The sequence below is a fragment of the Plutella xylostella genome, chromosome 28 (assembly GCF_932276165.1).
Source record: "Plutella xylostella chromosome 28, ilPluXylo3.1, whole genome shotgun sequence".
Taxonomy (NCBI): domain Eukaryota; kingdom Metazoa; phylum Arthropoda; class Insecta; order Lepidoptera; family Plutellidae; genus Plutella; species Plutella xylostella.
In genome coordinates this window covers 7373180-7396987 of record NC_064008.1, presented here as the reverse complement: position 1 = coordinate 7396987, position 23808 = coordinate 7373180, and the positions used below count along the sequence as shown (strand labels likewise).

The 23808-nt window shown below is 36.8% G+C and overlaps 1 protein-coding gene across 1 annotated transcript in view; it reads right to left on the bottom strand.

The window, feature by feature from the left end:
* The window catches only part of LOC105389795 (Down syndrome cell adhesion molecule-like protein Dscam2), an 81600-nt gene that overhangs the window by 54299 nt on the left and 3493 nt on the right, over positions 1–23808 (bottom strand). The window lies entirely within an intron of this gene.

Genomic DNA, 23808 nt, shown 5'->3' with positions numbered 1-23808 from the left:
ATTTATAGTCTGAATCAGTCAGATCTCGAACTATACATGCTTTGACACCTTTAGCCTTTTTTATAACCATATCTTGAGTTTTTACACAGTACAGTTTGGATCTTAGACCCACGAACTCTGTTATTATCCTCCCACCCATTTCATCCTTAAACAGACCTGGTACTTTTTTGTTAATGCAAGGTAGGTCGTATTCGTTCTGAATGCTGTAATTACTCGTGTCAAAATATTTTAGGAAATGAGTTTTCAAATCGTCGTAAAAATCATCTGATTTTATGGAATAAATAAAACTATCAGTGTCCGTGTAGCACATTTTAACACTATCTTGATAATATGGTTTTACAATATCGTAATGAAAGTGGTACATGTGCGCTTTAGATAGCTCAAGAACTGAGAATCCAATATATATCGGTTTATCCATAACGATTCGTTTAGGTTTCATCTGAACAGCTACTAAGTTCTCACTAAAAACAGAGATACTGTGGAAATTTGGGCTTGCAATTAGTTTATCAACACTCAATGACTTTTTGGTTTTGTTGGTCGTATCACTCCATTGCTTCACCAAGTGAACTTTAACCCTGGATTCGATGTTTTCTAATGTTTTTCCGAACACTGAATTATTTAAAAGTTTAAAGAAATCCTGTTCAAACACTGATTTAGCTTCTTGACGAAGTTTTGTGTTAAGGTCGATATATGTTTTAAGATAAGATCTTTGTTTAAACGTAATCACGCGATGAATTTTTTGCAAAATTAAGCCATGCTGTAAGCATGTTTTTAAATGCCTATAGTGAATAACGTAATTGTATTTATCATACAGATTTGGAATTAACTTTTTATTTCTTCCTCCGGGTGGGGTGCATTTTTCAGGACAAAATGGTAAATCATCGTGTTCACTATGTAAGTTCCGCGGATACACCAAATCTACTTCAAGTATATAACCATGATCCGCCTCGTCCTCTACTGATAAAATATCAAGTTGGTCAATTTCATATTGCTTGAGGAATCTAAAATTAGACTCAGGGAGATGTTGACACATACTATAACCATATAAATTATTGCAATCTAAATAGACTATGTATGAATCTTCTTTTGAGGGATCATAATCAGTCATAGATTTGTTGTTTGCTTTCGCATGACGATGGGAGCACATAACTACTCCTCCTCTAATTCCACTTTGAATCATACGGATCATGGATAAATCATTTAAAAGTTCTAGTTTAACGCCTGTCTTTAACAACATAGCATCAAATGACAAACTTGGGGCAGTGATATAAAATGCTGGGTCTAGCTGGTAATGGCGTTTGCATGTCTTACGAAAACTTTCAAAAATGTCCGTTAAAATTAATACATCACTTTTGAGATACAAATCAGTATATTCACCTAAGTTATGAATTTCGAACTGACTCCAAACTGACTGGGCATGTTGATAATCTTCAGTTGAAATGTGTTCATTCGTCATAGTATTGAAAAACTTGGACTGGGAAGGTAGACTGTCTTCTAAATAAGTCTCCCAATTACTCATGTAATTATAAGGGTAGACTCCCTTACGCGTCAAAAGACTAAAGTGATTATCTTCTGGAAAATGCTTGCGTAGGCAATGAAAGTCTTCTTTTTTTAATGTTTTAGCTAATTTCTCTAAGCTGGTTCCCAAAAACTTGAATGAATCGGTAAATCGCAACTGAATGTGATCTCCATCACCGATGGGTAAAAATTTTGTGAAGGAAATATAATTTTCCTTTGTTTTTGGAATTAATTTTATCATTCCAGGAAGTTCACCAAGTTCCTTGATGAAAAGATGACAATCATATCCTGATAAGTTATGAAAAAATATTGGTATGAAATTAGGTGATTTATATTGCAAATTACAATGAGCATGAGCCGCGCCGCGGTAGCGTGAGGAGATGTGACAGTGATCTCTAACTTTATCATTCCATAGAAAATGGTTACAAATATGACAGCGCTTTGCTTTTTGGAAATTCAGATCGTCTGACTCCGTGAAAATCATTGGTTTGTTGGTATTTAACGAATCATGAATTTTTTTACAATCAGTTTGTAGCGATTGAATAAACTTTGAAACACAGTCCCTACCTCTGTAAGAAACGTAGCGATTTTGGGTTTCATCAACTGAACAAATTATATTATATCCAAAAGCAATCGGTATATGATGGTGCAGGTCAGTTGTATTAGCAATATTAGGGTTGGGTTCGCAACCATGCACTGGTTGTAACATTGTCTCAAAGTCTGCATAGATTACATAGGGTACATCTTGTTTCTTGTCATAATTTTTAAATTGGAGAAAAGAACCTTTTTCGGGTAAAAAATAGGCTGTCTCTCCACAAACATGATTGGTTAAGTCTTCTTGTAATTTGAAAAATGACAAACATGTATCACAAAAGAATAAATTTCCATGATGCTTAGTGATTTGACTTCTCACAAGGCGGGGTAGATTTTTAATCAAACAGTAATGTGATTTATCCTCGTTTTCAACGAGCAATAAATTAATATGCCTAGCTTTTTTGTTCATTGATTCTGATCTGTATAATGGTCCTTCAATAAACTTACCATCGCTCAAACCATATACGTTGACAGTAATATTTGGATTATTTTTTTCAAATATGGTGATATCTGCGAAACTTACAGGAAAATTCATGTTTTCAGTGTTGAATAAATCCTGAAAATTAGGGTAGGAAGACACCCGTTCGGGGTGGATCTTTGTTGGGTGTAAGGCTGCTGTAACACACCAGAGGAAGCAGTATTCATCATTGTTTTGAATATTTAAACACGCTTTCTTGTTCTTTATAAATCGAGGTAAAGCTGTGTACTTGGACCCGCTGAGTGGTTGATATTTATTGATGTTAATCTCAAAATGTGAGTTATTCAAAAAGGTCCAGCCCGAGTCCCTTTCCTGAAACTCTTCCATTTTTTTCATCAGTTCGGATTCTATTTCAGAGAAAATTTTATTAAAATCATAATTAAAATGGAGAGAAATATTTTTGGTTGAAAAGGATTTTATCTCCTGATTATCATTGCTCATCATCAAGAATGTTGAAAAAAGTTCAAAGTTTACTTTGATACTAGTATGTTTTTGTAGTGATTGATCTAAAAGTGATTTTATTTTATTCCTTATATTGATGAAAAATAAAGACGTTGAGTAAAGCTCTTTGCCTTCTGGCACAACAATTCTATAAGTAGCTATTCTATCTCGGAATGCGGACAAAATTTTTTGCACTCCATCCTCCACGGCAATAACAATGTTATTTTTCTTATGGGAATTACTCCGCAAATGACCAATCCACTTCCTCTTGTCAATAGTTACTGTACATACAGTGCAAAATGGCATTTTGCGATCTGTTGATTAACTAACTAGAAATTAGGTACTTATATGGGTATATATTATTGCAATTTATAGGTACTATAAACCACCAAGCCACCAAGCACGACAAAAGCCTTCTCTCACCGAGTCTGATTTAAAGTGGTCTTGAGGTATCTAATTATGCACACAGGTCTCCTCACGATATTTTCCTTCACGCTAAATATGTGTCTATAAAATTTGTAAAAAAAACTTCAAAGCTGTAAACGTGTTCGGGAGTGGAGACCGCGACTAGACAAACGTAGTGTAGGACGAAGGATGACTACTTGCAAAAGGTGTCTGGTAATAGATTGGATGCGAAAAGTCCTACGTCCAGCAGTGGAATTCTATAGACTGAAGAAGACTTCAAGCTTAGGGATAGATTGACTGACAAAAATATTGAAGTTACCTAGTACCTAACTAACTCAGAATTTACAAAGTAACATACACAGACTAATTAAAAAATTAGCTGTAGCTTTATTTACCTGTACCTATACCTATACCAATACTAACTCAGAATTTACAAAGTAACATACACAGACTAATTAAAAAATTAGCTGTAGCTTTATTTACCTGTACCTATACCTATACCAATACCAAAATAATATCCAATACCACGTTTACCTGTAATTATACCAATACCAAAATAATACCACATATAAGTACCCAATAGGAAAAATAAAAATATGGAAATATATAGTAAAATTGCCTCAGTCGGCCTGTTTAATTTTAACCAAGTCGGGGTTATAAAATGACGGTACACAGTCCTCGAAGAGTGTACCGGCCTCTTTCACGAAGCGATGCAACAGCTTCCACTGCGGTGAGCCCTCTTCAAGGTAGCAGTTTAGTCGGAGCAAGGCCTTTGTCCAGCGGGTGTCCTTGGGAGCTTCCTCAGCGTCGTGGCGCGCGTAGACCTTCAGCTCCGCATAGAATTCGCCGGATGTGCTGCCAACCCGCCGCTGGTTACCGTTGGCCACGCGATTCACAACGAATGATGGTAGAGTCTTCGACTGCAACACGCATTCGTTGTATTCGTCCTCGTTGCAGAGTCCGAACACATCCACAGTTTTCTTTTTTTTCTGGGACCTGAAAAAAATAATATATAAGTATATATATTTACTTTGCTCGCTAAATACACAAATTAAACATCACAGTCATTTTTGAAGTAGGTATTTTTGATTGTTTAGTTTAATTAAATTTTATGATGTCTTACTTATGTAAACAATATATAAATAAATATCTAATGAATCTCAACAGTGCTCAATTTCATTACACACAAAAATAACTGCAGGAGGGTTATGAGCATAATCTCCACACCTAGCAGGCGGGTTGGATATATCAATACCATACAATACAAATATTTACTATCAAAGACATGAGCACCAAATATTCTTATCAAACAAATATCTACCCCGGTCGAGATTTGAGCTTTATTTTATATATTTAATTTATGAATTTTAAGTCTTCGTAATTGTTATCATTTAGTCAAAGCCCTAGCCAGTCCAAGTTCTTAATAAAAATATATAAGTATATAGTAGTAATGTGTTAGCAAAAGCTGTGATAGCACAGCACTGAGTTCTTATTTAAAATAGTGTTTAACCGATTTCAAAAAGGAGGAGGCTCTCAATTCGTCTGTAGGTATGTTATTTAACTATAGAAAAAGTGATTGTTGTCATAAAAATATGTGAATTAACTCCTATTATTATCGTATCATTAAATTTTTTTACTGTTAAAATGATTTAAAACATAACTGTATGAAATTAGCTAAACTTAGAATCAATGCAAATCAATATTACTGATTGATTGAGGTAAAATTTGCGTGTTGATATACTTATTAATTATTATTTTAATTCTCATAAAAAAAATTATAACCTACTCTAGTAAATAAATGATAATATAGTGATCTTACTTGTTGGTACTGCTTGAGGTACTCGCTGCACTTGCGCTCGACTTCCTCTTGCTCGCTGCTGGCTTCTTCTTCGCTGCGGCGGTGGCGGCGTCTTGCGCAACAAATGATTCGCACTCAGAATCAGACCTGAAAAGTGAATAATAAAAGTATTAAAGTAGGTTCCCACGACTTGATGATGAAGTAATTAAATTATGACAGAACATTAAATTACAAGATAAATACAACAGAATCCATTATAATTTAATTTGAATGGGGATGTAGTTAAACATTCAAAAAAATAAAAACGTTCCAAAAAATACTTACTAACATTTTACAAAGATAGAGCTTGTTTGCTTGAGTTGATGCAGGCGGCACTATAGGCTGGCTAGGCGCGGAGGCAGCGGCCGGTGGCGGCGGCGGCGGCGGCAGTGGTACGGCACGGGTGTCTGCGGGGGGGGGGGGGCGCGGCGCGGTGCGGGGCGGGGTATGGTAGCGACACACGGTGCAACAGGATGGATGCTTGATTGAAGAGCGCAGGCAGAAATGAACGCTATGATTGCGTAAATTACTGTTTTATAACAATGCAAACTGATGCGTGTGCAAAAAAGAAAATCACACTATATTGAACTTTATTGCTTTAGGTTCTGCTAGCGTTTATTCTTACCTAGTGGTGGGGGAATAATAAAATTATACACTTGTCACCTCATTTCATAATTTGGTAATTTAGTCAAACCAGTTTAGAATTTACTCTATTTGGAATGCTTAATGGACCACTCATGGCTGCTGTAGGTATCATACGTTCGCATCTAAATTTTAAGCACGTACAAAGTATGGTTTTGATGAAAAAAGTAACCCTCCGGTCCTAACCACGAAAGATGATTGAATCTCATAAATTGACAAACAGTTAAATCTTCTTAGTTGCCTACCCCTCTAGAGTAATGAAACGCGTGAGCTTATGTAACATTGCTGTATAGTTATAAAAAATATATTAAATAGTACATAAATAATACTCATTCCAGAATAGATTGATACTTAAATGAAGTAAGAACCTATTTTATATTAATTTACCAATCAACCCCTCTCGATACAACCGTTAGTTTAGATCAACACGTTCCCTAACCCGCTAATTAAACACCCATCTGGTTTTATTATTATAGTTGTTTTGTTACAATGGTGCAGCGGTTAGTTCACTGACTAAAGCGCCAAAGGTCCCAGGTTCGATTCGCTGTATCGGGTCTTGGATGTTTCCGAAAAATGGTAATAGGCTCACCGTATGCACCCCGGCCTCCTACCCCGCATGGGCCGTATGGGAGTACATTGGTAGGTACAAGACATAAGTGTTTAATTATATTATTTTGATCTGATTGTTTTATTACAAACTTATAGATCGAGTTGAGGTAAACCGGTGCATCCACCTAGCCCTCTACAGGGTGTTGCAAAAAGGGTATATTAAGCCGAAACCTACATGTGCAGCATGGTATATCTAAGCCTGAAACTGATTTCAGAATTTGGAAATGCGCGAAAAAAAAAAATAATTTTCCATAAAACTATGTTGGTCACGTGACTTTTTACTATGGAGAATGAATATTTTTTTTCGCGAATTTCCAAATTCTGATTTCAGTTTTGGGCTTAGATATACCATGCTGCACATGTAGGTTTCGGCTTAGTATACCAATTTTGCAACACCCTGTAGAATAAAGGCTTATGGTTCGACAATGTAATGTTTTGTAATAAAATTAATAATAATGAAATAAGCTTTTTACATGTAACTATGCAGGTAAATATTTTTATTACTATTTAATTCATTTGACTACACTATCAATCATTAAACTATACCATAAAGTTACTACACATTATAGTAATAATAAAATTCTCATTTGCATTTAAGGGAACTTAATGAAATTAAACCAATTTTTGTTTTTTGGTTCCATACTTTAAAAGACGCGGGCAACAGCTAGTCATAAAAAATACCTACCTTACGTTCATGATTTTCAGGTCACACGGGTAAACTTGATATCAATGCATAAATTTTACACGTGGGCCCCTCCCCCGCCGCCCCGCCGCCGTCGTCGGCGCCGCCGCCATGAAATATCATACTTTTGTAATAAGAGTTTATGCCGCCGCGCCGCCACTGCATCACAATTAACATTAAAACTGCTGACAATAATTGTGTGTTGATGGGAACTAAATTATAATATTGAATGCTTCGTTGGTCTAGTGGTTACGGTGGTAGACTAGCAAAATAGATGTCTTGGGTTCCCCACTACTTTCCAGACTTAGTTAATAAAAAAAGGAAACACATTTTATTAAATTATTTTATGTACAGTATATGATAGATAATATTCTATATTCGATTTAATATTCAAGTTACTAGTTGTGTAAGTATAGGTCTATGAGGGAACATAATTTATGCTAATGAACCTAGTCTGTGTATTCCTGACTATGTCAGAAGGAGGGTCATGTTTTAAAGTACTTATTTTTGAGTATTATTATGTAGGTATATAGCCTAAATGGTTTTAACTGAAAAGGTGACGTAGGTACTTAATAGATTCGTCAGTCATCTTTACTTAATCATAAGATTGTAATCTCTGCTCTGAGTAGGTATATAATTTTTGTGTTTTACGCATTCAAGATTTCTTGAGTACCCACTTACACATATACATGCACATAAACACACACACACACGCCTTCTACTACTGTACCCCCTTATGAGTAGGCAGAGATGTTTAGAAACCCAATGTAAGAGCGGGCAAGCCTATTGTCATTTTTCGACACATCCAAAACCTGAGAATAAATACTTATCTATGATTTAAACAAATATTTACCCCGGCCGGAGACCAAACCCAGGACCCTCGACAAAACAGTTAGAATTACTAACCACTGTGCCATCCGACTTAATTTAATTATTTGTATTCTTAAGACGTTGTATTTTTTATGAATGTAGGGTCGTCAAGAACACTTATTCATAGGCATACAACACAAACATCATACTTAATTCACACTTAACATCCAACACCGAGATCAAACACTTATTGGTTATAAACAAATATCTGCCCCGGCTGGGATTCTAACCCGGAATCTTCAACATCACACAGCCAACACTGACCAACTAGAGTCATGTATGTAATGTGTGTGTGTGACTGTGTGTGTGTGTGTGTTGTGTACCTACTGAAATTCCATTGCGATTGTGTATTAAATATGTAGTGTGCATGTAATGCAGGTATCTAAAAATTACTAAACCTCATAATCAAAACGTTGGGAAGTGTATCCCACTCTGTATTAAGACCAAAGCCGTGCGTGCCGTGTTCTTTAAATTAAAAACACATTGGGAAGTCTCTCCCATTCCGTCCCAGTCTGATCCATTGTCGCCGTGTGATAATGAATTGTTGGGAAGGCTATCACACTCAAGTGAGCGACGACGACGCGCGAAGCGCGCGGCGGCGGAGCGAACGCAGAGTGGGATAGACTTCCCAATAATTCACTACTCCTATGTTTAAAATCTATCAAAATCTCACGAACTCCATCTATAATATTAATTAGTAAAGATCTACGTGCCACAAGCAGCTATAAAGGTAAATAAACGATCGACAGTGTAGAAGCGAAAGCCAACTCCGTACGGGATATCATTAAAAGTTGTTGATTACACTAACTTGGGAACTTTCATCACATATCACACGGTGATGGTGCTTCTAACTTCAATTGTCTTCGAAGTTTTGTTTGACTTCAGTCTTAGATTAACAATATACGAACCAGATGGTGTGGCACATACAAAAACAAAGTAGAATACTGTCCGCATTTTGTTTTTTTAAACCGTTTTAAGTTCAACCTAACGACAAGCATTGTACCAATGAATAAAGTTACGAATCTTCTAACTGAACCATAGAATAACAAGTACTATTCTCGTTATTCTTGGACTGAACTAATTCAAAATAAGTGAGCTCAGTGCTAGAAGTGGGGAGTTACTTGTCGAGACGTTTCTTTTGCACTGACTGACACTCCATCTTAATTGTTCGTGTATCGTTAATCTAAGACTTCAGTTAATTTCATGTCGCTCTACATGCTTGTCTACATTGTTTAGTAGAGATGTTAGTTAGGCAGGATTTGCTACCTTTTTGGGTATCTACATAGTAGCTAGTTACACGATTATTTACTAATTTTATACTTCATAAAATAATGATTTCCTTCACCGTATAAGCCCGCGGTAAATTATTACTTAACAATAAAATATATGGAATTATTTGAATGAGAGTCTTGATAAAGTGGAACAGCTACACGTTTGACAAGCAGGTGACGCTGTTTAAGAATTATCAATTGCTAATTTTTCGGTGGTGGTAACCCCACACACCGCCACCACGGCCCTTCTAGTCACAGAAATCATTCACAACATCGAAAAAAAATCCACAACACAGAAACACCATTATATTTAGCTTCCTCTGAGCTACACTACGTTGCCCATCCATCAGTGTTGCCATCTCATCCATTTTCATACGTCGGCGACCTTTTTTCCTTGACTGATTTTCTGTGCTGGCAACCCTTATCCGTCTGAATCGTGACAGTTATAAGCTTGGACAGGACGCACATCGCGTCACTATTATAGGCGAGACAAGTGAGAATGATTTCACTGGATATTGAAGAGGTTGTTTGATTATTTATTTACAGGTTTATGTGACGAAATTATGATTTATGTTTTTCCACTTACCAAAATGACCCTTATAATTTAAAACATTTGCACTTGAATATTGCAGATGTCGGCGTCAATAAGGTAGTCTTTTTCCGTTTAGGAGTAATTTGGTGCCCTTGTTACTGATTTTCTTTCATTCCTCGTGAGAATAGATGGATCAGGCTAGGTATTTATTTTTATTCGTACACCAAAAATAGCGATTTTGTACTACATAGGGATTTTTGTTACATGCTGTTATGTTGACCAATACAGCTCGACAGATCAATCGATTTTAGAAAATATAAACTATGTAGACTATACTAGTAGCACTTAAGGTATATTTAGATAGTATTTGTATTATAATACCTCATTATAGACCTGTACAGTATTTAGATATTATACACGCTAAAATTCCTCACTGTAAAAGGCTTAAGTGGACTAGCGCTCGTTTTTCTAAAGTATTCAGCCAACCATTGATATTCCTGTCTTGGTATAACGTGAGGTTGTCAGGAGGGTCACTCTATACTGACGAAAATAAACGAACGATAGCAGCCGTGCAATTGGCATATTTAATTCAACGAGATAGAGTCGTGGCTCGCGCAGTAGCGCTTTGAAACTTAGTTTTTCCTTATATAGAGTGAGTCCCCAGAGATTGGAGTTGTCATTAAAAGTTAGGCGATTGAAATACTTCAACGATCATTGGCGTCATATAACGTAAGGATATGCTATAAAGCTATAAATTGAGATCATGGTGTGTATGGTCTCATACAGGGCGATGCAAAAGTAATAGTTAACCGAAAAGCGGTTAATCAAGAGTTCATTCTTAATAAATACTATTCATCGTACATAAACTTTCCGTCGGAAATTTCACTGATTTAATACCATATATTATTCTACTTCAAAAATTCAAAATACTTTGTTAACTTTGCCAAGTGTTTTGGGCTCTTCTCGTAAGTTTTACATAACCTGTAGAAATCTCTACTTAGAAAAACAAACTTATAATTATAACCAATAATATAAGTATTAAAAAATACTGTCTATTTGTTATATTTACGCAAATGAAATATGGGTCAGAATAAATTGAACAATAATTAGAGCCGGTATGAAACGAGCCGGCGGGACGGACGCACAAAATGATAATTATCTGTGCGTAAACAGAAGCTCCGGGCTACGGGAAATACTGGTTTATTAATCCGAACTAATCAGTGTTATTATTTTTAGATAATAAAGCTAAATTTGATGAAATTACCTAGCGACCCATTTATTTGGTTCGCCATTTAGGTACATTATGGCTTTGATTTCAGGTCATATCGATTAGCTAGCATTTTCTGAGGAACTTTGAACTATATAAGTAGCTTTTAATAAATGAAAGACCTTATTTTTTATATTAATAGCGAAGTTTGTACGCTATGAAAACGTATATTCATAAGAATATACGTTTTCAAATCCTTAATGTATTATTTTTATTAAACATGGATGTTTATAAGAGCACAGTGAGAATCTACGTACACATTTTATATACGTCTTTAGAAATATTATGTAAGTATAAAAATTGTCGTCAAATTTATAACGCATAGTGCGTTTACTATGAGTCCCTGATACACGGGTCCATTATCACTTAGATTAGTAATAGTAATATATTTATTGCAAACTATGTTAGTTTTACATTGGTCTTAACATTATGTACACATGGTCCTTAACATAGTGCCCTGTAGGGCATAGCAAGTTTAATTCTTATATCTAAGTAATAACATTCTAAGTACAAATAAATAGATAGATAACAATACAAAGAAACAGATTTAAAGTAACAGATTAACGTCACAATATCGTGATTCGTCATAAATAAGGCGCAGTGATTTGTGGAACGCAGTTTAACGGTCTCGTGCAGCGGGAACAGGGTATGTAATGATCATTATATAATCATCACTGATTATATAATGATCAGTTAGAACGATTGACCACTGAAATATGTGATTAATTATTGCTTTGCCCCGATTTCAACTGAAAATCACTGTTGCGAGCATTATTTATTACGATTAACTCTATAATAATGATATAAAGTATTTGTTTTGCAGTAGGTAGGTATCTACAAAGTTTTATAATTATAAACTAGCTATTGAATAGCATTTAATCTTTTAAAGGATTTTAATGAAAAATTCGGTTTAAAAAGTATCGAATGGGCGTCACCAAAGTTTAATTATACACTCTCTAGCAATGAACAAGTTGCAGTGTCATATAAGATGTCAATGGCATGTTGATCTTTTTTATTGATCGCGAGTCGGAGCGGTAGATGTGTAGAAATTAATACCTAGGAATATTTCCCTGCTTGTGGGCCACGCACTGATAAAATTCTACCCTGTATAGTAGATGAGTTTCCACTCAGTATGTTGTCTCTACTAAGAGTAGCGTCCTCAAAACGTCTTTGTACCAACTTTGAATGAGCTTCAACTTTTGAGATGTAACCTAGATAAGACGCTTTTCAGAATACATCCCCGAGTTAGGGTTGCCTGTCAGCATGTGAAATATAAAATTTTTATTGTACCAGGTTACGTAAAGGTGGGCAAACAAAAAAGTACATTTAAAACAAAAAATGTAGAGACCAACAAAATGATAACGATAATTAGTCTACAAAAATAAGCTATAATAAATTTTTGTATGACCCTATACCTAACTGGTTTACTTCCTAAATACTCACCTCTTTTAATTCATGCAAATACTGTAAGTATCGTAATATTATCACTCTGGTTGTGAGAAAGCATGACATCGTCTAGCTTTTTAATAGTTTTCACTGGACTTATATTTATATTATTTATTTTTGACAGTAAAAAAGATGATAATTATAAAGACTGCGCTTTGGAATAAATCATCTGTTTTTAACTGCGTAAAAATATACAAGTGGCAACCCTAAACCTTAAGCTTATAGAGCGAGCTGTTCAAAGAAACTTTGTATTAACTTTTCGGAAGCATTTTCAGCAAAGTATAGTGTTTGTGTTTTGTTTGATGAATATAACGTCATGTATTATGCAGTTTTACAATTTCGCTCATATGTTTTACTACTATAGATAGATAGATACAGGGTGTTTCAAAAGTAATAAGTAAAGACTGGACGTAGTTACGCAGAAAGGCCTCAATCCACAACTTCGTCAAAATTGAGTTATATACTAGAACATGCTATTTAATGTAGGGTCTACCTGTCAAGAAAACAAACACAGTAAAAAACCAACTACAACATTCTTTTTTGATGTGGGGGACCAACCCACATTGTATGAAACACACATTTTTTAGTTTCACATAAAGGACTCAAACTGTTTGAGTCCTTTTACAGAAACGCATTTCCTATGAAACCATGAAAATTTTAGTTTTTCATAAAAGACTCAAGCGCTCTGAGTCGTTTTAGAGAAATACGTATTCATTAAGAGGAGAGTATAGCTTCGCGATTCTAGCGAAATAGGTATTTAGGAAAAGTATTGCTGTCGCTCGTGCACTCGCCCGCGCCGTGCACCGCACACACACATGCAAGTAGCGTCACGCACACATCGATGCACGCTGCCGCGCCGCCGCCACCGCCGCCACCGCGCCGCCGCGCCGGTTGGCGAGAAATTGCGACCAAACACGGAGTGTCTTCGTCTTACCTTCATATTATTATTATTATTTGTATGATTGTTAGTTGTGACTTGTGAGCGAAACTTGAAATTATTGAAGATAAATAGAAAGAAGTATAAGTAATTAGTGATAATTTCATGTGGTGTGAGTAAGTATTTTATTATGTAGGTAATTACCTACCTAGTAACGAGTTAGTAGGTAAGTACATAAAATGGATTTTTGATGATTGGAAAATAGACCTTTTGCCGGTACTTGGACTATCATTTTGTATGTAAGGTTATTTAGATCTATAAATATGCAGTGAATCTAAAAAACATTATGATAGTTTTGTAAAAATTTAAGTTTATAAGTACCTACTAACAAAGTTTCGGGGCTGTTTATAAATGTTGAGTTGTCTTAGTATTTATTTCTTTTAGCATGAGAAGCAAAAGCAAGGAGTCTAAACTTTCAAGCGAGACACTCGAGCTTATGAGGCAGAGATGCGAATTTCCGTCGGCAGGTGACACTTCGTCAGAACTACGGGTACTCAACAAGCGTATAAAGAAGCTGATACGAAGAGATCTCCGTCGCTCCAACACACGCGCCATAGAAGCAGCAATTGAGCAAAATCGGGGGTCAAAAGTCTTCGTTCAGCAACTTGGGAGAGGCCACTTGACGAAATTGAGGTCTGCAGATGGTAATATCGTTGCCTCTAAGCCGGAGGTTCTTGCAGAAATCGAATTTTTTTACGGACAACTTTATGCTTCACACGCGCAGAAGTCTGTGGCTCAGCTCACCGATTCCAGAGCGCCACTAATACGCCACTACACTGACACTACTCGCCTATGTCCCTGACGTTGACATAGGCGAGATTAGGATAGCCCTTGAGCAGCTTAAAAACAACAAGGCTCCGGGTGAAGACAGAATTACTACAGAGCTTCTGAAAGCTGGGGGTATTGCAATCCTCGAACAGCTCCAGAGGCTCCTCAATTCGGTTCTTCACAATGGCATTACACCGGAGGCATGGTCTGAGAGCGTCGTGGTATTGTTCTTTAAGAAGGGTGACAAAACCATTCTGAAGAACTATAGACCGATCTCGCTTTTAAGCCATGTATACAAGCTGTTCTCAAGGGTTATCACGAACCGTCTTGCCCAAAAGTTATCCGAGTTTCAGCCCCCAGAGCAGGCCGGGTTTCGAAAAGGCTTTAGTACAATGTGGTCTATTGTACTACACAGTAAGGCAGATTATACAGAAGACCGAAGAGTATAATCAGCCTCTGTGTCTAGCCTTTGTGGACTATGAAAAAGCCTTCAACTCCATCGAGACCTGGGCAGTTTTAGAATCCTTGCAGAGATGCCAAATCGATTGGCGCTATATCGAGGTGTTGAGATGTCTGTACAATGCCGCTACTATGACTGTCCAAGTACAGGACCACAAGACAAGACCTATCCAACTGCAACGTGGAGTGAGACAGGGGGATGTGATATCTCCGAAACTGTTCACCAATGCATTGGAAGATGTCTTTAAGACGTTGGACTGGAAAGGACATGGCATATGTATAAATGGCGAGCACATGTCACACCTCCGCTTCGCGGACGACATCGTTATTATGGCAGAATCTCTGCAGGAACTCAGCTGGATGCTAAGTGGCCTAAATGCTGCTTCCCGACGTGTAGGCCTCGGTATGAACTTGGACAAGACGAAAGTCATGTACAATGCTCGCATCAAACCGGAGCCGGTCGCCGTTGGTGAGGCAACAATCGAAGTTGTGTAAGAATATGTCTACCTCGGGCAGACTATTCGACTAGGCAGAAGCAACTTCAACAAGGAGGCTGCAAGGCGCATCCAACTGGGTTGGGCTGCATTCGGGAAACTTCGTCACATATTCTCCTCGGCCATTCCTCAGAGCCTGAAGACAAAAGTCTTCAACCAGTGCGTCCTGCCAGTGATGACGTATGGTGCAGAGACGTGGACACTGACGGTAGGACTGGTCCACCGATTTAAAGTCGCTCAGCGAGCTATGGAGAGAGCTATGCTTGGGGTTTCTCTGATGGATCGTATCAGAAATGAGGTTATCCGTCCGAGGACTAAGGTTACCGACATACTCGTAGCTGTCAAAATATGCAAGCTGAAGTGACAGTGGGCTGGTCATATCTGCCGAAGAACCGATAACCGTTGGGGTAGACGAGTTCTCGAGTGGAGACCACGATCAGGCAAACGCAGCGTGGGACGCCCTCCTGCCCACTGGACTGACGACCTTAGGCGGGTGGCGGGTAGTGGTTGGATGAAGTAGGCCGAGGACCGAGTGTTGTGGCGCTCCTTGGGAGAGGCCTATGTCCAGGAGTGGATGATTATTGGCTGATGATGTCTTAGTATACTTACCTAAGTAATTATATCTTAGAATACATTTTATTATTCGCTTTTGTGGCCTCAAGTCAATTATAGTAAGTAAGTAAGTATTATATTTTTATGTCAGTAACTATGTTAGTTTAGATGTAAGTAAATAAAATTTCCTAAGTAACCTAATCCATGTTGAGTGAGGATTAAATATAATATAGTCACTAGTAATTTTTTTGCTTGAAAACCTACCTACTAGTACTTTAAACTTTTCCTATTCACATCTTTTTATATACAGGGTGTCCCAAATTAAAGTGCACATCCAAATTATAGTGACTTAATTTTAAAAACAACTTTTATTTTTCGACTTTTGTAAATTCGTGAAAAAGAATCTACTGTCTATATAGTAAAACTAGAGGTTGCGTTGTGGCGCGGGCTGCAAGCAGCCGCGCGGTGCTTTGATGCTTTTGGTTCGGTTTCAGCAGGGTATTGACTTGAACATATCGTAACAAATCTTTCTTGCGTTTTGTTACGCCTTAAAAACTGTGTTCACTATGATTTTTTTAAATTAAAGGAGTACTGACGATTTTGATTGACGTGGGAAACAGTTTTCAGTATGATTTTCAGTTTCAGTAGGGTATTGACTTGAATATACCGTAGCAAATCATTCTTGCGTTTGTTATGCCTTAAAAGCTGTTTTCAGTATGAATTTCGTTATAAAAAGGGTACTGATGATTTTGTTTCAGGGGGGGATACAGTTTTTAATATGAATTTCGGTTTCAGCAGGGTATTGACTTGACCATACCGTAGCAAATACTTCTTGCGTTATGTTATGCCTTAAAAACTGTGTTCACTATGAATTTCTTTATAACAGGGGTACTGATGATTTTGTTTTAGGTGGGATACGATTTTCAGTATTAATTTTGGTAAGATACGGTTTTTCACTTGACCATTATTATGGGGTTCAATTTTCCCTTGAAATCTAATTTCATTAATTATGAATATAGGTATAACGTAGATAGGGAAGCATTAACGAAGCTGAAAAATGATTTCAGTATGAAATTTGGTAACAGATGGGTATTGACTTTGCCATAATACAATGGATATTTCTTTACACAAAAAAAAACTCCACAGGAATGTTAACATTTGCCTTGAAAACTATTTTCATTGTGAATTACGGATTATCTCACACAAATACTGTAGAGAAATTATTGATCTATATGGTCATTTTATGGTCTCGTATACTTTTCTTACTTACTTTCGTTAAGTTATCGAGTCGACATAGTTTTTTGTACAAATATGGTTCTTTAACACCTCATAAAAATAAATATCTGAGTCACCTCCATTTGCGCGTTTTTCTAGCTTCTCGATTATAAATTTACTCTGTCCTGAAGAGAAACTTTTTCATAGCAACCAAATTTACAGGCTTTTTTTGATTCATTAATTTATTTTGTGGGTTTGCTGTTTAAGATACAGTAAGTAGGATAATGTGCGTTTTTTAACATTATAGAACTAATCTTTGCTTAGATATAATCCATAATTGGTTGCATACTTATGGAACTATAAACGCGCCCAAACTTACACTTTGTCTTTCTTTTTTATTCATTCAAGTTATTTCTTAGCCACAATCGGCTCTCAGGTTATATAGTTGTGTTGACGAGGGTTTGAATAGTGTTGCCTCGCTTCGCTCGGCTCTCCAGGGTTTGAAGTATGGTGGTTCGCATTGTTTTGCCTCGCTGCGCTCGGCTCTTCAATGTTTGTGGTAGGGTTGTTTGGATTGTTTTGCCTCGCTGCGCTCGGCCCTCCAGTTAAACAGGCATTTGGTGATTAAAGTAGTTTAGCCTCGCTTCGCTCGGCTCCTCTCCAGGTCTCGGAATGGTAGTCTCGGTTGTTTTGCCTCGCTTCGCTCGGCTCTGCAGTTGCATAGGCACTTGCTGTTTATTGTGCTTTAGCCTCGCTTCGCTCGGCTCTTCGGGTTTTCGGATGTTGGTTTCAGTAGTTTTGCCTCGCTCCGCTCGGCTCTCTAGGTTTTGGATTGATGGTTTAGGTTGTTAAGCCTCGCTTCGCTCGGCTTTCCACTTCTTAAACGGGACTTTTCCCATAGTTTTTCTTTATTGAGAAAGGATTCTTGGCTCGGATTTTTTTTAATGGCAGGATTACTTGTCGGATGCCTCGCTGCGCTCGGCTGGTTTTATTTAGGTATAGCTTGTAGAAGGAATATGGCCTCGCTGCGCTCGGCACTTAAACTCTGGTAAACTTGATTAACATTTTGTATGTTTTAAGGGAAATTATTTTTCCCCCTAAAAGTGGGGAGTTTTTATTCCCAGACCACTTCAAAGGGTTGAAATTGCTAATGTTAATAATTTGTTCTAGGTTTTTAGGGAAATTTCGATTTTTTTCCCTAGAAGTGGGGAAATTTTATTTAAAATAATAATTGTTTGTATTTATCAACACCAATGCGCCATATACCATAAATCTGTCAGACCACTTCAAAGGGTTGAAATTGCTAATGTTGGTAATTTTTTCTAGGTTTTTAGGGAAATTTCGATTTTTTTCCCTAGAAGTGGGGAGTTTTTATTTAAAATAATAATTGTTTGTATTTATCGACACCAATGCGCCATATACCATAAATCTGTCAGACCACTTCAAAGGGTTGAAACTGCTAATGTTGGTAATTTTTTCTAGGTTTTTAGGGAAATTTCGATTTTTTTCCCTAGAAGTGGGGAGTTTTTATTTTAAATTAATATATTATGAATTTAACTACACAAACACGCTATACATTCGAAACCCCTCAGACCATCTCAAAGTGATAAAATTGCATATTTATGTAAATTTTCCTTGTTGTTTTTAGGGAAATTTTGTTTTTTTTCCTATAAGTGGGGAGTTTTTATTATTAATTAAAAATCTGTGCATTTAACTACACAAACGCGCCATACATTTGAATCCCCTCAGACCATCACAAAACGATAAAATTGCATATTTATGTAAAATTTCCCATGTTTTTAGGGAAATTTTATTTTTTTCCCTAAAACTGGGGAGTTTTTATTTCATAAGCAAACTAAATGCATCTTCCTACACAAACGCGCTCTACAAGTCAAAACTGTCAGACCACTAAATACAGGTGAAATAGCCTTAAAACATGTAAAATTTCTCTTTTACAAAATGGCTGCCACTTCATCCGCCATTTTGATTTTTGCAGTTTTCGGAATTTTCCCATGAATTTCACCATATATCCAACCATGTACAAAGAAAAACATCACCCCACCTCCCCCCCTTCTGGGAGATCAATTCACCTGAACTTGAATCGACGTCAAACTTTTTCAAAAATATAATCTCCCGTATTTCTCAGGGTTGACAGCCGAAAGTGATAAAAATAGTCAAATGTCATTAGTATGAGCCTTTCTGACTAAACTGCATCATTTTTTTTAATCCAAAACGGTTATTTCTATTTTTCATGTTTTTGGGGAAAATCTCAAAATTTACCCTAAAAATGGGGAAATTTTATTTAACTGGTATAGTCTACCCTACAAACCACACAAATGCGCCATACAAGACAAATCTCCCCAACCACTCAAAACATGTGAAAAAATCAATCAAAAATCATGAAAAAAAGTCACTTTTACAAAATGGCCGCCAAAGCAGTCCGCCATTTTGTTTTTTCAACTTTTCGGAATTTTCCCATAAACTGCACCATACAACTGACCGTGTTCAAAAAAATCATCACCCCACCTGCCTCCCTTCTGGGAGATCAATTCACCTCAAGTTGGGTCGACGTAAAAAAGTCCGAAAAAATATAATCTCGCCTATCGCCCAGGGTTGCCAGTCGAAAGTAATAAAAATGGTCAAATGTCATTAGTACGGGTCTTTCCGACAAAACTGCATCAAATTTTAAAATCAAAAGTGGCCATTTCTACTTTTCATGTTTTTGGGGAAAATCTCGAAATTTACCCTAAAAATGGGGAAAATTCTTTCACGTGGCAACTCTACTCGTCAAACTACACAACCGCTCCATACAAGTCAAACCTGTCAAATGCCTCGAACACAATAAAAAAATGCTTTGAAAATCCCCGAAAAAACACGTTTTTATAAAAAAATCTCCCCTCCCCCCGCAATAAAAAAAAAAACATTTTTTGGAATTTTCCCATAAATTTCATCATGTGCCCTACCGTTTAAAAAAATTACCATCCCCCCACCTCCCCCCCTTCCGGGAGATCAATTCACCTCAAGTCGGGTCTGACACGCCCTAAACTTTACCTCACTGCAACTCGGCCGCCATTTTGTTTTTTTATTTTTTTATAATTTTTTTATAATCTGTCAGACATTCTAAATACACCCTCGAAATATGAAAAAATGTATGGTCACCAAAAAAGAGGAGCAAAAAAATTTTTTTTTTTTTACAACTTTTTTTAAAATTTCGGATTTTTTCTCTACTCACCCGAGCACCCTGTACATTTCCCTAAAACATTTTTATATCAAAAAATGACTCCTTCTGGGAGAACAATCATGTCAGTCAGTCAGTGAGTGGTAATCCAGCTTTATATATTATAAAATCTCATAGCCAACAAAGTTTCTATGAATTAGCAAAAATAAAATTCGCAAACAATCAAAAGTCTTAAAACAAAAGATGTTTAGAATGACGAGTTGTGTCACTATGATTCGGATGTGCAATTTAACATGGGACATCCTGTATATATCTATAGATATCGATAACGCAGGCGGGATCCCATCTCTACTATCGACTTCACTATGGACATCCCTATCGTACGTGTGCTTTGCTTCCCCCCCCGACCCTCAATCGTGCGATAGAGAGCACTGCAGCTCGGGACTGACAATAGGTACTTTTCTTGATGAAATTCTGGTTTTGGGAGAAAACGTTTTACACTAACTAAATATCAACCAATCTCTTTGATTTTAGTGTCAATCGATTCAGCTTAATATATTCTAGGTTTATAGGTTTCGCTTTTTTTAAAAAAATACGTTGTTATTGATCCACAAACGGCTTAATTCAACAATGTCGCAATCACAAAAAAAACATTATTTGAGGTGCCTATAAGTTTGAATCTATAGAAAATTTTGAAAAAAGGAAAACCTATAAACCTAGTTATTCCTTGTGTCAATAACATATTAAAAAACCATGGAGATTGGATAATATTTAGGGGTAGTAAAACGTTTTCTCTTTTTGTATGGACGAGCAAGTGCTATACTCTACTCTTAAAAAAAGACAATTTGTATTTAGCAGAAAGGACTCAACCCGTCTGAGTCGTTTTAGAGAAATACTTATTCATTGAAAAAGACAATTTGTATTTAGCAGAAAGGACTCAAACCGTCTTGAGTCGTTTTAGCGAAATACTTATTGATTGAAAGAAGTCAATTTGTATTTAGCAGAAAGGACTCAAACTGTCTGAGTTGTTTCATAGAATATAAGTTTTTAATAAAACAGTTCAAATTTTATTTGGCAGAAAGGATTCAAACTGTTTTTGTTCCGTCTCTTGGCCACTATTCTGTCACCGCATTTTTCCACCTTCCGTCCCCCCACGAGCCAAGTATCCTGTCACTCCCATTTCAGTTCGGCGACCCGCATACCGACGTTGAACACTTTCCTCTTTTGACGGATCACCACGTTGGGAATACGTCTAAGCGAAATACTTAACATGGCTCGCTCTATACCTCTTTGTGGAACTCTGATTCGGTGCACAGTTTCGTTGGTCATCGTCCATGTATCGGCACCGTATGTTAGTGTGGGCAAGTCACATTAGCAATTAACAATCCATAAGCAGCGTCGCTCGACTCTCAAACATCTATCAGATTCATACAAGTTACGCCCGATTTGATAAGCGAGCGACGATGTCTAAGGATTGTTAATGGCTAATTTTCGGTGGTGGTAACTCCAAAGGAATGTCACAAGGTGACTTGGTTCTCACACGACTGTCGGACCGCGAACCAAATCGACCACATTTTGATTATTCGAAAATGAAGACATTCACTTCTAGATGTTAGAAATACTTAAGAAGGGTTGCTAAAGTCAAGAGTGATCACCACTTAGTCGTTGGAAAAATCTGCTTGACGATAGCGGGAGCTCAGAAGCAGGCCACAAGATCTGCCAAAGATGTCGCTGTAAATAAGCTGCAGGACCCAGAAGTCAGAAGATAACTTAGTATCCAGACGCACAACAAATACCATCAACCTACTAAGTGTGGGCGACGCGCCTCAATCAAAGATAACTGCACTGGCATTAAAGACATGTTTTATGAAAATTGCGAAGAAATAATAAGACACAAGGAACACTAAAAGAAAGAATGGATGTCTAAAGGAACATGGCATATGATCAACTCTCCAAGGAAGACTTAACATCGAACTAGACTACCATTCTAAAGAAGCACGAGTTGCGTACGAGTATTTTCTTTGTGAACAAAATATCAAACGTAATTTAAAAAAGGACCAACGCTGTTTGTCTTATTCTATATCTTGGAGAAAACAAACAGCGGCTGCCATGAAGGATCTATAGAAAGAATCAAATAAACTTTGCAACAAACCCCAGGATATCTCCTTGTTACTATGGAAGACCGACTTGTAAGATGGTATGACCACATTGCCGAAGTTTTTAAAGATCTAAACCAGTCTGCATCTGAGGATTTGGATGCAGATTCAATAAACCAGGAGCATCTTGTATATCCAGATCTTGATGTATGTCAAGAAGCGTAATCGTAATCATTATGATTATAATAAAATCGATAGCAGTCGTTAAGCCTACTCAGAGACCTTCGGGCGGTCTGTTGCCCAATTACCCGTCAACTCTGTCAGCACAAGCTTGCTTGTGTTGGGGTCCACTAACCCACACTGGGACAGAGTAGTGCACTAGGTCTAATCCCTTTCTTCATTGGAAGGAGACCCATGCCCCGGCAGTGGAGATGTGACGGGTTGTGATGATGGTTAATGATTATGAGATTTATAATTATTCTGCATCTTGACATAAATTTTAATATCCAACCGCAAAGTAAAGTCGAAGTGATACGGACCATACGATCGCTGAAATCCCACTTTTCAGCGATCGTATGGTAAGCACAGGGAACAACGGATATCCTACGGAGGCATAAAAAGGAGGATAGTTGCAATATACCGAGGATGATGAAGTGAAGTTAGAGTAAAAGAGAATTTTATTTATGTCCAACTTTATCCTTTGAGGTTTGCTTATGTTCATTTTGCTTTATCCTGAAAAGTATGGGATAAATACGGGTCGTAGACACTTACTAAAAAAGTGGGCTTCCATTTCGTAAAAAAATATATCAAAATCGGTTAAGTTGATCCAGAGTTTTGCTCTTGGGAACACATTTCCGGTTAGAATTTTATTCATGCCCAACTTTTTTTTATGAGGTTTGCTTTCCGTCAAAATGCCTTATCCTGAAAATTATGGGATACAAACGGGTCGTAGATACTCACTAAAAACGTAGGCTTCTATTTTGTAAAAAAAATATCGAAATCGGTTAAGTTGATCCAGTGTTTTGCGCTTGGGAATACAGTTCCGGTTAGATTTTTATATAGATGTAAAATGTTGTTTCCGATTACATTTCAATATAAATTATTTAATAATAGGTTTACTTTTGATATATAATTTTTATTTTGTTTAAAAAAGTAATGTCTTGTGTCTACAATATAAATATTTTACTTTAAAAACCATATTGTTATTTAAAAAAATATTTTATAAAAATACATATTTGGTTGGATCCTTTCTGCGAAACGTTGAATTTCCCTGCTTGCATAGAAAAAGCAATTTAGGAGAAAGGATCCAAGTGCATATTTTCATTAATAACTCAATAAATATTCGTTATAGCTACACCATGATTTGCAATAGTAAAATAACAATAAATATGTATAATTTAAGATAATTTCCACATATAAGAGGCTTTTCATTGCTGAAGAATACCGATTAGAACTTTAAACGTCTATATCTCAGAACTAGGTTTGTGTGGGTTGAGTCCTTTCTGCGTAACTACGTC